A 6980-nucleotide genomic window follows, 5' to 3' on the forward strand; every position below is an offset into this window, starting at 1 on the left:
ATAAGGAAGAAATTTTTTACGCTGAGGGTGGTGAAGCACTGGCACAGGTTGCCCAGAGAGGTGGTGGATGTCCCATCCCTGGAAACGTTCAAGGTCAAGTCGGACAGGGCTGTGAGCAACCTGATCTAGTTGAAGATGTCCCTGCCCACAGCAGGGGGGTTGGACTAGATGACCTTTAGAGGTCCCATCCAACACAAACTATTCTATGATTCTATGATTCTATGAATTCCTGGTTTTTGTGTCATGACACTTATGACTTTACTTTAGAGTAGTGTTTTAGAGCTTTATTTTATAACCCTGTATAATAAATCCATTAAAAAAAAATCTAAACCTGTGATTTTTTTCTGTTTACAATCTCCTACCTTCTCAGCATTAGCAATTGATTTTTTTTTTTTTAGATAATCTGCTAAATTCTTGCAGTAGCAGCAATGAACATGTCAAGTGAGTCAGTGCCAAAAATGTTGTGTAACATCAGAAAGAAAATATATATAGCCTCCTAGTTTGACAGTATCATTTCACTTTTTAATTTTTTATTAGCAAACTAATTTTACATGATGAATCAAGTCATTTAGGTTAATTTTAAAGGTGTACAGAGATATTAAGAAAGGAAATCCCCTAGTTAAGAGAAATACTGAACTATAATAATCAATATCCTGAAAAGTATTTTGTTGGAAACGTATGAGAAACAGAACAAATGCATGCAGAAGCACATACCTGTCATGTTAATGAGTTACATTTACAAGTTGGGTGAAGGTTATGGCAATGCTGTATAGTGTGCTAGATTACAAGATACACTTGCAACCTTTGCTTTTGATTTTCAGTATTTTATTGCTTTCTTTAGATACTTTGAAAGAAATATGCTATGAAATAACATAACTGTAAATCATAACTGGACATCAATATAAAGCTTAACCCTTAAAAAAGCTGTCATGACTGAAATGCGGTTAGCATCATGAAAGCAAGTAGGAACCTGTTAAATTATGCATTTTAACACAGCTGTCTTCAAAAGGACACAGATGAAAAGGATACAAAAAATAATCCGTGAAAACAGAAGAAAAGAAAGAAGTAAAAACTACAAAGACACTTTATAAATTCTGCTTCTCTGGTGCCACTCAGACCACAGTTGGAAAGCTGATATTTCAGCTAATAATTATAGAGATTTATTCTTTGTTATAATTTGGTATTCATGTGAAAAACAAAACAACAAATAAATAATTTAGAATGACCAACAGCACATCACTCAATCTCTATACTTCAGAGGATACACAAAGACACACATGAAATGTGTTTACTTCACACTGCAGCCAATGAAAGGAAGGTAATATAACCTAGTAAACATTTGCGTTTCCCACAATATACTGTGTCTGTAGAAAAAAATGAATTGTGGAGTGAAAATTATTAGTTTTTTTTTTTTTTACAGATTTTCAGAGGAACTGTGTTGGTATTTCAAATCAGATCAGAAAAAAAATAAAAAGAGGATGAAAAGTGAAGAAGAAATGTTGAAAAAATACAGGATTCACTTAATGGCTCTGGAAATGAAGACAAACGGTACCCACATTGCCAAATGACAAGTACAGTCTCTTCCCCTGAGCAAAACAAAACAAGCCAAGACAGCCCCAGAGCATAATCCTGCAAAGCTATGGACCTGGCAGAGATGGTGTTTCAAACAGAGCAAGCACAGCTGCAGCACACACCCCAGTTCTGACAAGTGGCCTTAAACATCCTTACTGCACTCTGACCCAGCCTGGGTCTCTCCCTTAAGAACCGAAGCCGTTTCTGCATCTGCGGTGGAAAAGCAAGAGCAAATGGACTAATAAATCACTCTGTCATTGAGAAAATATCCGTAAAAGCAGATAATCAAGCATTATCTGTATTTTGTTTAACCACACAAACTGTTTTGAAAATAGAGTTAAATGGGCTCAAACCTATTTTCCATTTATAAAATTAATAAAAATAAAAACCACCAATGGAAGCATCAGTTTCTATGCTGGGCTCAGGTCCCATGCCAAGAAACACAATGCTTGCCTGCACATTTCCGTTTCTCCCGGTCACTTTCTAACCCAGCCTGAGCTCCAGTTTCATACTTATGTATAAATAATATGCTTCATATGATGCTGCAAAGTCTCTCTCTCAGTTACCCAAGGCTGGAACTGGGACACTGACAATGGAAATGCACCAAGTCTCCATCATTGCATTCAATCCCTACAGGCCTGAATAAACCCTGCAACGCTGAGCTCCCTCCGGTAAAGCAAAAGGCTGAGCGTGGTAAGCCCCCACATTTCCAGGACTTTCCCATATCTCCGTGTTGCTCTCTTTGTTTTTCCCACACTGAACCTTTTTTTTTAAACACACCCCATAAGCAGGGGGAGAGAGATGCACAATTTCCATCACAGTGACCTGGGGAACAGGGATAATCGCTATAGGAGAAAGCCAGGAGATGGCATCGCTTTCTGACACCTCTTTTCTGGCTCACTAGAGGGGAGTCTGATTCCAGTCAAAATAGGGATCTCGGGGTGGATTTCCAGGGGAGCTGGGGGCAAGGGGCACAGGGGCATGAGGCAGCAAGTGAACACAAAACCCTGCAAACTGGGAGGAAGGTGAGGGACAGAGAGACAGTGGACTGTTGGCAGTGTTACACAAAGAAACTTTGAGATTTCTGTTACCATTTTTTTCTCTGTGCAATTTTGTAACAACGTGGGAAAGCTGGCTTTAGGTTTGGGGGGGGGGGTGTATCTGTGAAAGTAAAATTTGAAAAGCAACCTATGCCTGGAAAATTATGATAATAACATAACATACATCAGAGGCCTTTTGTTGTCTTACTATATCTTCTCAAGGGTACCTATGAAATATATTTAATTTGTATCTCTGTCTGAAGCTAACTGTGAGCCTTCTTTACAAAGCCAAAGGAATAAAGGCATGCCTTCATGCCTGATAGATGTGGAATTAGGATTGTAAGCTCTGATGCTGAAAGCAGTAAGACAATGGGAGATAGCTAGCAAACATCTTAAAAATAAATACTTTAATATTTATAAAAGGGTCCCTCACCTTCCCTTGAAAATGGTTAGAACCATATAAATCAGAAGAAAACTTACCTGCTATTTTCAAACTATTGTACTTCAATGTGCATGACTTAAAGATGGTTTAAGAGTCCTACTTCAGTAAGAAAATGTGTAATCAAGATTTTCAAAAAGGATTTCTATCTTAAAGAAGCTGTGTTGCCAGAAGGAATGTTTTCTTGCAAAGAAGTCGTTTACACAGACTGTTTACCAGGTTGTTTACTTCTACTGATTAGTGAGTAGTGACTTCACAGCTAGCAACTGGGGAATAAGATTGCTATTTAAATGGGAATTTCATGACAGTTTTTCCAAAGCATGTATCTTTCTTGATCTCATGCATATATTGTAAAAAGTTTGTAGTTGGTCCAAAATTGTTGGTCATAATTAACAGGAAAACATATATTGGTAGTTTTATGTAAGTAGGTCTAGGTAGACCCTACTGATCTGTGAATAAAATTGGATTTCTGACAGATTAAATAAAGTAATACAGGAGTCACTGATCTTGCTTTGTCTCTTGTTCCTTTTAGTACAGACACGTGAGAGTTTGCAGATCTAATATTTGAAACCATACAGGAGTTTACTAATTATTTTTCTGAATCTTGATATGAAATAAAAAGATCAAAAGCTTTAAAGTATTAAACACAATTAGGAAATACTACAACAGATGAAATTTCCTCACAAATCTGAAATATCTGATAAAATATTTCTGGCATGTACATACTCCTATTACCATTTCAAAATCTGGTCTTGCAGAAGTGAGAGGCAAGGCAAGCTTCTGTACAGTGACTACACCTACAATGAATAATCCAATTGCAAGAGCACGTGAGTCATGTTAAGATTTCACCTGGCTGCCTGTTCCCTGGGATGGAGGCTTTAGGACATGCACTGCTACCCAGGGGAAGGTGTGACTGCTGCCTTCATTTTTTACAAAATAAAAGCATTGATGCGGTCTGATTTAATTAATGAGCTCGCTTGTAATTAGATCAGACCTCTGGTACAAAATTCCTTTGGGGGAATGGTACATAATTATATTCTGAGATATCACAGGAGCATTCCCAAACAGCTTATTGGAGCTATAATTAGTCTCATTGAAATAGGTGGCACGATTACTCTGAGCTGGTACACAGCTCTGGTCCTGCACTAGGGAAGGTAGCTGGGGACAGAACGGCTGCAGAAGCGGCATCCCAATTTTTCAGTGAAAAGAAAAACCACATCTGTTATCACACAGAAGGAGCACCCAAATACTCCTCCTCCTGACAAAGATGGCCAAACTCTTCCTGACTTCAAAGAGAGCGCCCATAAACTTCAACAAAGAGAGAGGACTGGCTCCCTGCCAGCCTCTGAGAGATCCCCACAGAGCATCTCCTGGACAAAGCACAAGTCTGCTGACAGACTCTGCCCTGTGAAATACAATCTTTCCCCACCAACAATTTAGAGGCACAGAGTGTTTGCTAGAATGAGCCTTTAAATTTTCTTAGCCTTGTATCTGCTTTCCATTGGTGTCAGGTTAAATTTATTAAAAAAGAGAATGGCTATGAGTCTACCGCTTATGGACTTACACCTCCAAGGGAACCAAGCACTGAGCATACCAGAGCTCATGTGAGTAAGTAAGAAGTGTAACAAAATCAGTGTGGAAATGCAGAATGAGAGAGAAGTGGGGGAAAGGAGACAGGGAATTGTACACTTTCAAGCAGATGAGATGATACTTTTTTAATCTAAAACTTTAATAGTCATTGTTAGTATGATTGAAAGAATGGACTATGCTTTCTGAATTTAATGTCACAATCCTATTTACTTTGAAAAATCCCAGTTCCAGAAGAGACAGTAGATTTGCACACTTAACTACAGCTAAATGTATGACTGGGAGAACATAGGTGGAAACCAACCACTAACCACAAAGTCAAGAAACAGGGCAAATCCTGAAATTTTACTTTTATCTCTTTCTTAGGCAAAATTATTTTTGAAAAATCTATCAGACTTAGCCTGTAGAACAAAAGTGAAAAAACATCTGTATTTATTATCCTTAAGATTCAAAATTCAAAAGATAGTTTTTCTGGCAATCTGAGTGTCCTGATTTTGGCTGGGATAGAGTTAATTTCCTTCCTAGTAGCTGGTACAGTGCTGGGTTTTGGATTTAGCATGAGAACAATGTTGATAACACACCGATGTTTTAGGTGTTGCTAAGTAGTGCTTACACTAGTCAAGGACTTTTCAGCTTCCCATGCTCTACCGACTGAGAAGGCTGGAGGTCCACCAGGATCTGGGAGGGGGCACAGCCAGGACAGCTGACCCAAACTGGCCAAAGGCATATTCCATACCATGTGACGTCATGCTCAGTACATAAACTGGGGGGAGTTGGCCGGGAGACCGCTGCTTGGGAACTGGCTGGGCATTGGTCAGTGGGTGGTGAGCAATTGCATTGTGCATCACTTATTTTGTATATTCTTTTATCATTATTATTATCATGATTCTTTTCCCTTCCTTTTCTGTCCTATTAAACTGTCTTTACCTCGACTCATGAATTTTACTTTTTTTCCCCCGATTCTCTCCCCTATCCCACTGGGTGTGGGGGCGAGTGAGTGAACAGCTGTGTGGTGTTTAGCTGCCTGCTGGGTTAAACCACAACACTGAGGTAATTGCTACCCAAAACTTATTTAAAACCATTGTGCACTTCTCATAAGGATTTGTAACACTTTGGATAAAATGGAAATTTAGAAATCATGGTGGATGTGCCACAAACTACACCTGTGTTTTGAAAAGTCCTAATATACATGTTGATGTATAATGTAACAGGCATACCTTCATATACCTATTTCTAACCACTCTGTTGCATATGTGCAAGTAAGTTCAGTGTGTGTGGGTATGTAAGGGACCATTACCTCACAAAGGTCAAGCTCTGTAATCTGCATCAAGCCCATAACTACTATTTGAAATGTGTTAGTGTCAAATAATCTGTAAATTAAAAGCACAGAAGGTGCTGGCTATTAATACTAGGGCACTCTGAGTGGTTTAACCACTAAGCTCCTTCTTGATTCCTTACATTGCCCATTCCTGCCCAAGTAGGGCCCAACCTCAATAGGAAAGGTGGCTCCACCCCAATTAACCTGATATTTAGGGCAGTTGAAGAGGAAATAAAAAAAATGTGGCCTTAATTCTGCTAAGGCTGGGTAAGGCATTGATTTACGATCCCCTACTACTATTTTAGTTAAGTACATGCCTGCTTGCCTTCGTCTTCTGCTGTGGGCACCACGTGTCGTCAGCCCTGTTCAGGTCTTCCATGGAGCAGTTAATGTGCCTGCTCCCAAGTTCAGCTTGGCGTGGTGGGCTTGGGCACCTCTGGAAAAGAACAAGCTCAATGTTCATCTACCAAATTCAGACTAGCAAAAAACGATATTTTTTAAGTCCTTTGTCTTTCGATATGTTATAAGACAACATTAATGGTTCAAACACTCTGTGGCAAATCTGATGTATGTGACCAGTATATTTTCTATTCAATGTCAGATTTTAACTATTCCCTTTCTATACATATGCTAACATGGATATTTAATTTTTCCTTTCACTGAAAGGTAATTTTTAATTTAATACAAGAAGAAACTATCTATATTTTCTTCCGAGAAGGACTTGGGGGTACTGGTGGATGAAAAGTTGGACGTGAGCCAGCAATGTGCGCTCGCAGCCCAGAAGGCCAATCGTATCCTGGGCTGCATCAAAAGAAGCGTGGCCAGCAGGTCGAGGGAGGGGATTCTGCCCCTCTACTCTGCTCTGGTGAGACCCCACCTGGAGAACTGTGTCCAGCTCTGGAGCCCTCAGCATAAGAAAGACACAGACCTGTTGGAGCGGGTCCAGAAGAGGGCCACAAAAATGATCAGGGGGATGGAACACTTCTCCTGTGAGGAAAGGCTGAGAGAGTTGGGGTTGTTCAGC

The sequence above is a fragment of the Pygoscelis adeliae genome, unplaced genomic scaffold (genome assembly GCF_000699105.1).
Source record: "Pygoscelis adeliae isolate BGI_AS28 unplaced genomic scaffold, ASM69910v1 Scaffold108, whole genome shotgun sequence".
NCBI lineage: Eukaryota > Metazoa > Chordata > Aves > Sphenisciformes > Spheniscidae > Pygoscelis > Pygoscelis adeliae.